Source organism: Lepus europaeus, chromosome 20, assembly GCF_033115175.1.
Source record: "Lepus europaeus isolate LE1 chromosome 20, mLepTim1.pri, whole genome shotgun sequence".
Lineage (NCBI taxonomy): Eukaryota > Metazoa > Chordata > Mammalia > Lagomorpha > Leporidae > Lepus > Lepus europaeus.
The window spans coordinates 11646309-11655295 of NC_084846.1; positions in this window are offsets into that span (position 1 = coordinate 11646309).

Consider the following 8987-nt stretch of genomic DNA (forward strand, 5'->3'; position numbering starts at 1 on the left):
CCGTGCGAGTGCACACGCGCGCGCACACACACACCCTTCCCATGCAGCCCCCTCTCCTCCCCCAATTTCAGAGGTCCAGCCTGGTCCCCCATACCCCACGCAGCTTTGTCGCTGGATTCAACACCCAAGACCAACCCCGCAGCCCGCTCTGCCTCAGTGGCAAGAATGGGGTCCTTAGGAAAGCCCCCCTCCAAGCCCAGCCTTTGGAAAGAGCCAGGTACAGACTCCCCCCACCCCGCACCACGCCTCGAGCGCCCGCCCCCTCCCAGCGCTGAGCGTGTAGGGCAGGGAGAGCCCCAGGCACCTGCCTGGCTAGGGCAGGGCACACCCAGGGCTGGAGGATGGCTTTACTGGGAAGAAATTTATTTGTTGGTGCATGTATCCAACAAGCACGGATGAAGCTGCCACTCAGTTCTAGAGGACTGTGGGTGCCAGGGGTCCCAGCAGAAGAAGGAGCAGAGTCCCTGGCCAAGGGGCAGGCTAGGAGTCAGGAGGAGAAAAGAGAGAGGCCAAGTTGACCCCAGAGGAGTCTGGTCTGGTGATGGGGCTGATAAGAGCCAGGATTGGGTTGGCTGAGGTTCAGAGGTGAGGAGCCGGAGGAGCAGAGACAAAGAAACTCAAAGCAGGGGCTGAAATGTGTCAGAGCTGCTCAGATGGGAGAGAATCATGTGGGCCTCCAGAAAATAACTTCTTTTTTTTTTTAAGATTTATTTTTTTGTTTATTTGAAAGGCAAAGTGATATGAGAGAGAGAGAGAGAGAGAGAGAGAGAGAGAGAGACTTCCATCCGCTGGTTCACTCCCCCAGATGGCTGCAAGAGCCAAGGCTGGGCCAGGCAAAGCCAGGAGCCAGGAGCTCCATCCAGGTCTCTCACATGGGTGGCAGGGGCCCAAGCAGCTGGGCCATCACTGCTGCTTTCCCAGGTGCATTAGCAGGGAGCTGGATCAGAAGTAGGGCAGCAGAGACTCGAACCAGCACCCATATGGGATGCCGGCAGCGTCACAGGTGGAGGCTTAACCTACTACACCACAGAGCCAGCCCCATACTTCTTATTTTGAAATAATGTTCCACACAGAATTATGGCTTTTGACATAGCAGTGAACGTGCTACTTGGGACACCCGCATCAAGGGTTCTAGTTCCACCTTCACTTCTGATTCCAACTTCCTGCTTTTGATCACCCCGGGAGGCTTCAGGTGATAGCCCAAGTCCTTGAGTCCCTGCTACCCATGTGGGAGACCTAGCTGTTTCAGGCATCTGGGGAGTGACCCAGTGAATGGGGGTTCTTTCTCCTGCTCTCTGCCTTTCAAATAAATGAAAATAAAATCAATTTCAGGAGCTGGCATTGTGGTGAAGCAAGTAAAGCTGCCACCTGCAGTGCCAGCATCCCATATGGGCACTGGTTCAAGTCCCGGCTGCTCCACTTGTGATCCAGCTCTCTGCTATGGCCTGGGAAAGCAGTGGAAGATGGCCCAACTGCTTGGGCCCCTGCACCTGTGTAGGAGACCCAGAAGAAACTCCTGGCTCCTGGCTTCAGATTGGCACAACTCTTGCCATTGCAGCTATTTGGGGAATGAACCAGTGGATGGAAGATCTCTCTCTCTCTCTCTCTCTCTCTCTTATGCTTCCTTTCAAATAAACACTCTGTATTTTTTAAAGAAAATCTTTCATTTAAAATAAAAAAGCAAAAAAAATGGAAATACAATTATCATAAGCCTTTTTCCCAATTTATTCACATTTTGTGACATTTGCCTTATTTTGCATATATATATATATATATATATATGTACACTTTTTGGCTGAGCCACTGGAATGGAGATTGCAGATGTGATGTTCCTTTGCCCCAAATACTTGATGGTGTGTTTCCTAACTCAGAGAGCCTGGCATTCTCCTAGAGACACATACTGGAGCTTCCACCCCACAGTCCATATTCAAACCGGTTGCCCCAGTGATATCCTGTACAGTGTTTCTTTGCATCCTCATATCTCTTGACCTCCTGCAGCTGAATCCACCCCTCTGTCTTTTTTTTTTTAAAGATTTATTTATTTGAAAGACAGAGTTACAGAGAGAGAGGCAGACAGACAGAGATCTTCCATTGGCTGCTTTACTCCCCAAATGGCCACATGACCAAAGCTGAGCCCATCCAAAGCCAGGAACCAGAAGCTTCTGCCAGGTCTCTCATGCGGGTGCAGGGGCCCAAGCACCTGGATCATCTTCCACTGCTTTCCCAGGTGCATTAGCAGAGAGCTGGATTAGAAGTGGAGGACCCGGGACTCAAACTGGCACCTACATGGGATGACAGTGCTGCAAGCCAGGGTTTTAACCCGCTGCACTGCTGTGCTGCTGTGCTACAGCGCCGACCCCCTTCTTCAACCTTTCTTTGTCTTCCATGACATTGAAGTGTTGGGAAACTCAAGATCCTGCAGCACTGGACCTGCTAACTCCTCATGGTCAAGTTCATGCTGTCCAGCTTTGCAGGAGGCACAGGTGCTCCCAGGTGGCCGACATTGTCTGTGCTCAACTTTGATGGAATCTGGTTCGAGTCCCGGCTGCGCCACTTCCCATCCAGCTCCCTGATAAATGTGCCTGGGTAAACAGCAGAAGATGGCCCAAGCACTGTGTACATGGGAGACCAGGATGGAGTTCCTGGCTTCGGCCTGGCCTTTACCCTGGTTCATTCCCCCAAATGATTGCAACAGCCAAGTCTGAGAGAGACTGAAGCCAGGAGCCCAGAATTCCATCTTTGTCTCCCACGTGGGTGGCAGGGACCCACCCAAGTATGTGGGCCACCATCTGCTGACTTTCCCAGGTGCATTAGCAGGGAGCTAGATGGGAAGCAGAACAGCCAGGACTCAAACCTGCTCACTGATGTGGGATGTGGGGCCATCTGCAGAGCCGCCACAATGCCTGGTTCCAATGTATCCCCCTTAAAGCACACGATTCAGTGCCAGTGTGACATTCCCACATCATCATCTCGATCTAATTCTGAAACATTCTGACGCTTCCCCCGACTCCGCCTCCCCAACCCAGTGAAATTCTGCCCTCATCAGCTTCCCCTCTTCCCAGAGTCCCTGGGGATCACTGCTCTACTTCCTGTCCCTGTGCATTTGCCTGACCTGGATGTCTGCTATCCGTGGAGTCACACACTGTCTGGCTTCTCTTCGCTCAGCTCAGCATCCTAACTTTTGAGCTGTAACCTCACTGCAGCGGGGGTCAGTGCCTTGTATCTCCTTTTTTCTATTTCTTCAAAGATTTATTTTATTTGAGGGGTAGAGTGAGAGAGAGAGAGAGAGAGAGAGAGAGAGAGAGAGAGAGAGAGAGAGAGGTCTTTCATCTGCTGGTTCATTCTCCAAATGGCCACAACAGCCAGAGCTGAGCGGATCCAGAGCCAGGAACCAGGAGCCTCTTCTGGGTCTCCCACGTGGGTGCAGGGGCCCATGCACTTGGGCCACCTTCCACTGCTTTCCCAGGTGCATTAGCAGGGAGCTGGATCAGAAGTGGAGCAGCTGGGACTCGAACCCTTGCCTTTATGGGATGCTGGCGTTGCAGGTGGTATGCCGCAATGCTGGCACCTCCCTGGGTGAAAGCTGAAAGAGAGGATAAAGAAGGCAGAGAGGAGTGTCCGAGAGAAAGAACAAAGACACAGAGCTAAGGATGTAAGTTGTAGATGGGACAGAGGCTGGCCCAAGGCTGGCAGGAGCTGTGGAGGCTCCATCTCACCTGGGATGTTCCCAGTCTGGCCCCCTACCCCACCCCTTATCAGAGAGAGGAGACATCTGCCCACCTCACAGATGCGGCCGCATCACCTAGGGACCAGTGATGACTTGCTAGAGGCCGAGTGGGATTTGAACCCAGATCTGAGAGGCTGCAGGTCTCCCGCAAAGCCCAGCAATAGGGGAGGGGAAAGGGAAGGGGAAGGGAAGGGAAGATGGGAGAGGGGTTGGGCAGAGAAAAAGTTGCGTAAGAAGGGGGCACCTGCTGAGTCACAGTGAGCTGTGCTGAGTCAGCATGCCCCTGGGGGCAGGCACAGCTCAGGCCCCTCCCGCACCCCCACCCTCCAAGAAATTAAAGCTCCCCCCCAGACCAGCTTGGGCTGTGCCCAGGCTCTTGCCTCTGCCTGGGACACCCAGCTGAGCAGAAGAACACTCGGCTTCTCCCCCATACAGGAACTCACAGACAACGTGCTGTCTCTGAAGCGTGCTTCCTTGTGCCTGCTCTGCAAGTTCCCACGCTCACTGCGCCTCTGCCCGTGCTGGTCCCATCTCCTAGCTTTGCCTTTTCTGTCCCTGTTCTTCAACCAGGTGACTTCCTGTTCTTTCCTCAGGGCTCCCTGGGGAGTCCCCACTTTATTTTTTTTTTTTTTTGAAACGCAGAGCAATATGTATATATATATATATATATATCTATATATATATAGATATATATATATATATATAGAGAGAGAGAGAGAGAGAGAGACAGAGACAGAGACAGAGAGAGAGACAGAGAGAGACAGAGACAGAGAGCGAGATCTTCCATGCACTGGTTCACTTTCTGAATGCCTACACCAGCCAGGATTGGGCTAGCTAGACTGAAGGCAGGAGCCAGGAGCTCCATCTGGGTCCCAAGTTCTTGATCTGTTGTTTCCCAGGTGCAATAGCAGGGAGCTGGATTGGAAGTGGAGCAGCCGGGACTCGAACCAGCATCCATATGGGAAGCTGGCACCGCAGGCAGTGGCTTTACCTGCTACACCACAGCGCCAGCCCCAAGCTCAGCCCCAAGCTCAGGGGTTGGAGGTGTCTGCCTCCTGCCCTGTCTTCCACCAATATGAGGAGATGCTCAGAGACAAGGCAGAAAGCGAGGCTTCTGGAGGGTCCCCGCATCCAGCAGCATGATATGGGCACAGACAGGGTGACCTGGGACAGTTTGGGGATCTCAGAGTGGCCAGAGGGTGGGGTCCTCCCTGCCCAGAAAAGCCACCATTGGGGGCCTGAGACATTCTCCTCAGTACCATGTCGGGGGTAGGTGGGAGGTGTCTGGGAGTTCTGAGCAGGGTTTGGGGATCCAGAGGCAGAGCTAGGGTCCTTGTGGGGAGGCAGGGGTAGGGAAGGCTGACTCCTCCCCTGAGTCTTCTGAGCAAAGATCTTTCTTCCAGACCTCTGCAAGGCACTGAGCGTCCCATCACAAGCAGCAACCAAGGAATGCAGACATACTTTTCACTAAGCAGGAAGTAGTGACTCTGGGGGCAGCAGGGGCCGGCCATAGGGGCAGAGCAGAAATGGGGGACAGCATAGGGGAATTGGAGTCTAAAGTGAGGAAAAAGCTGCAGAGCCCACCCACCCACCCACCCAGCAGGAGTGGAGGGTCTGGCTCCAGTAGCAGATCTCGCCCAAGGTGTCCAGGTCCCTCGGGATAGCTCAGGCAGAGCCAACATTCCCACGGCCCTGCAGCCCGTGGCCTCAGCCCCCTCCCCTTGGGGCCTGCATTTCTTCTGCATGAGCTCAGGCCCTGGGGACGCGGGACCTGGGGCCAGGCCAAGACACAGCTGTGCCGGCACGGCACGGCACTGCATGCTGACCAGGAACCTGAGAACTTGCCCTGGGCCGCGCTCCTCCTGGGGACTGTAATCCCGCCCGCCCTCTGCGCCCACGGAAGCTGCTGCGACCCAGCAGACTGGATCCTTGTGCTCAGCCCCTGAACCAGCAGAGGGCAGGGGTAAGGGCTGTGGGCAAGAGAGGCGGGGAGGGGTGGGGGTGGGAGGAGACACTGCCTCCCTGGGATCCTCTGGTGCTTGAACATCCCATAGCTCCCTACTGCCCGGAGTGGCTCAGCCTCTCCCTAGCTCTCCCCAGCATCACCTCCCTGTTCCTCCATCTTCTCGCTTCCCTAAAGGTTCATGTTCGCTCACTCATTCAACAAACATTGATGGAGGTCATACTCGGTGTCAGCTCCTGTTGGAGATGCAGGTGGCCCAAGGGACTAGCCTGCCAGTTCCTGCCCTGCTAGAGGAGAAAGATAAGAAATAAGCGAACACTTGAAGCAGTGGAGGGGAAGTTATAACCCAAGATCTGAAAGACAGGAGCTTGGCGAGTTATACAGTGTGGGGGAAGCGTGTTCCATGCAGAAGGGACAGCCAATGCAAAGGCTCAGAGGAGAAACAGGCAGGTGGTTGAAAGAAGTGCAAAGAGGTCAGGGTGTGGGGTGCAGACTGAGCTGGGTGGATGGGGGACAGGAGGCCAGGGCAGCTTGTGGGGGCTAAGTCCCAAGGGGGGTTCCAGGGTCTGGGATTGTAGTCCAGGCACCGTGGAAGCCACCAGCAGAGGAAGCTGATCAGATTCCGTTTGTAAATGAGCTCCGCCTTGTCCTCTCCCAGGGAGCCCTCTAGGAGGAGGCTTTGCCCGCCTCCTCTGCGCTCCCACGGCCTCCTCCATGGCGAGGCTCTGACCCCTCCGTGTGATCCTGCCTGCCCCCTGCCCCCACTCCCCATCCGCCTCCGGAACCCTGTAGGCATCTGTCTGGCTCATAGCTGATCTTTCGAGATGTCTCACAGAGGAGCCTGGTGCCCGGGAGGTGAAATAATTGTCCCTTGAATGAATGAATCAGGAGCTGGGACCTGAATGCGTGTGTCCGGGGCTGGGCACAGGGAGCCCTGAGCCCCAGCAGGGAGTGGCTGGGTCCCAGGAATTAGGGGAGGGCTGGTGGGGTTTCCCCAGGGACCAGAGAGCTAAATGGGGAAGAAAAAGCTGAAGGGATGGAAACTCACTTATCTTAAAAATACTTTTATTTATTTACTTACATTTCTTTGAAAGGCAGAGAGAGACAGATACACACAGAGAATCCTTGCATGTCTGGTTCACTCCCCTAAATGGCTGCTGGGTCAGGCTGAAGCCAGGAGCCAGGAACTCAGTTTGGGGTAGCAGGGGCCCAAGTACATGGACCATCTTCTATTGCCTCTCCCAGGCACATTAACAGGAAGCCAGACGGGAAGCGGAGCAGCCGGGACTCCGAGTGCTACAACACGGGATACCTGCGTGGCAGGTGGCAGCTTAACCCAGCGCACCACAGTACCGATCCCTCCTCGCGCCCCCCCCCCTCCCCCGCTCCTTCTGACTCAGGGCCCTGGCACTGAGCCTGCCACTCCATGTCCGTGATTCCTGCCTGTGGCCTCGTGCCCCCTTCCCCCACCCCCAGCGGAAAACCTCTCCAGGGCCCATCCCACGGCCTCTCACCCGACCTTGGTGAAAGGTGGCTCTCCTGCATCGCCACGAGGGCCACGCCCCTCCGCCCTGCTGGGGTGCCAGGCTGCGCTCCCCAACCCCCAACCCCACGCGTGTCCCCGGTCTCTGTCCCACTTGTCGCAGCTTGGTGCCACCCTTCCCCCACAAGCCCACACCGAGGCGTCCGCTGTTGGGGAGCCTGCAGGAAGGCTTGTGGGGCACCAGACCCTTCCACGGAACATGCCCCGAACATGCCCCGAACATGCCTCGCACATGCCTGCCTCTCCCTCAGTGCCTGGACCTGAGCCTCCGTCTCTCTGGCCTGGCCCGCGCCCATCTCCCTCCCAGGCCTCCTCACGCTCGGTCTTCCCGCTCTGGTGCCTCGGCAGACGCACAGAGCGGACACCTGCCCCTTGCTAGCTGGCGTCCCGCATCTTCCTAGCCCAGAGGCTGAAACGGAAAACGTTAAACGCCCGGTGCGCACAGCGACCAGCAGCTTGGCCAGGCTCAACGCCAAGGCCGCCTCCTCCAGGCAGCCTTCCCCCCTGCCCCTTCTCCTGTCGTTCCGCATTGCGGTGCGCTCCAACACGGGACCCTCCAGCGGCTAGGCAGCGGTGTGAGGGAATGAATGGAAGGACCGAGGGAGTGATGGGAAGCGGTCTGGAGTCCGGGCAGAGAGGGGGAGAGAGAGAGAGAGAGAGAGAGAGAGAGAGAGGCGGAGCCTGTGCGGACCCCCGCTCTGCCCTCGGGTCCCGGCTCCCGCCCAAGCACGGCGCACCCCTCCCTCCCCACCGCCCCCGCGCCCCCCGGAAGCAAGATGCTCTCGGATTGGCTCAGACTTGGGGTGGAGGCGGGCCTCAGCCGAACCGCGAGTTCCTATTGGTTTCGATACCAGGCCTCTGCCCAATCAGAGCGATGGTTTCCTCCAACCGCTCCTCCCCCGCCACGCCCGTCTCCCGCCCTCCCGCTCGCCAGCGCCGAGGCGGAAGACCGCGCCTTCTTGTTACCCTGGCAACCGTCAGCGGACACCCCCCCCCGGTCTCCTTGGCAACTCTCCGAGGCCTCCCGTCAGCCTTTGCTTGGGCCCCTCCGGTCGCCCAGGCAACCGCTACCCGTTCCGGTCAACCATCACCCGTTCTCCCGTCGCCCCGGCAACCGTCTCCAGCCGATCCCCTCCCCTCCCCCCGCCAGTCCCACCGCCCCCTCCGGACGCCGAGATCCTCGGGGTCCCCCCCTTTCCCGCCCCTTCCCCAGTCCCCTCCTGGCCCCGAGGGAACGGCTTTGCTCCCGCCCTGCAAGGGGCCGCCCCGGGCGCTGAGGCCGCGCGCAGCCCCCCGCCCGGACCCCTGCGTGCTGGGACCGTCCAGCCGCCGCGGCGGGGAGCTCTTCAACATGCAGGCCATGTCCCTCCCCTGCTGAAAGCCCTCCCCGGCTGCCCCTTGAGAAGCGGAGCCCAGCGCCAGGGCGGAAAGGCGGTGGCCTCCGCGACAGCCCCTGGCTCATTCCCGCCTGGGTCCTCCCGGGGCCTCAGCGACCCCTTTACCTGAGAGCCTACCCATCCCAGCTCGCTGTCCAGCACGGGGCGTGTCCTGCTTCTGTCCCCAGGACGCAGGACTGTGCTGAGTGGGGGGGGGGGGGGGGGAGGAAGAGGCCGTCCGTATTGGGGACAGGGATGGCCCGTGGGTGGGCTTTGGCCTGGCAGGCCCACTACAAAGAATGGGGATGGGGGAAGGGTACTTCCAAACGTGTGTGGGAAAATGCAGTGGAAAGACTTTTAATTTTCGCTGCAGAAGTT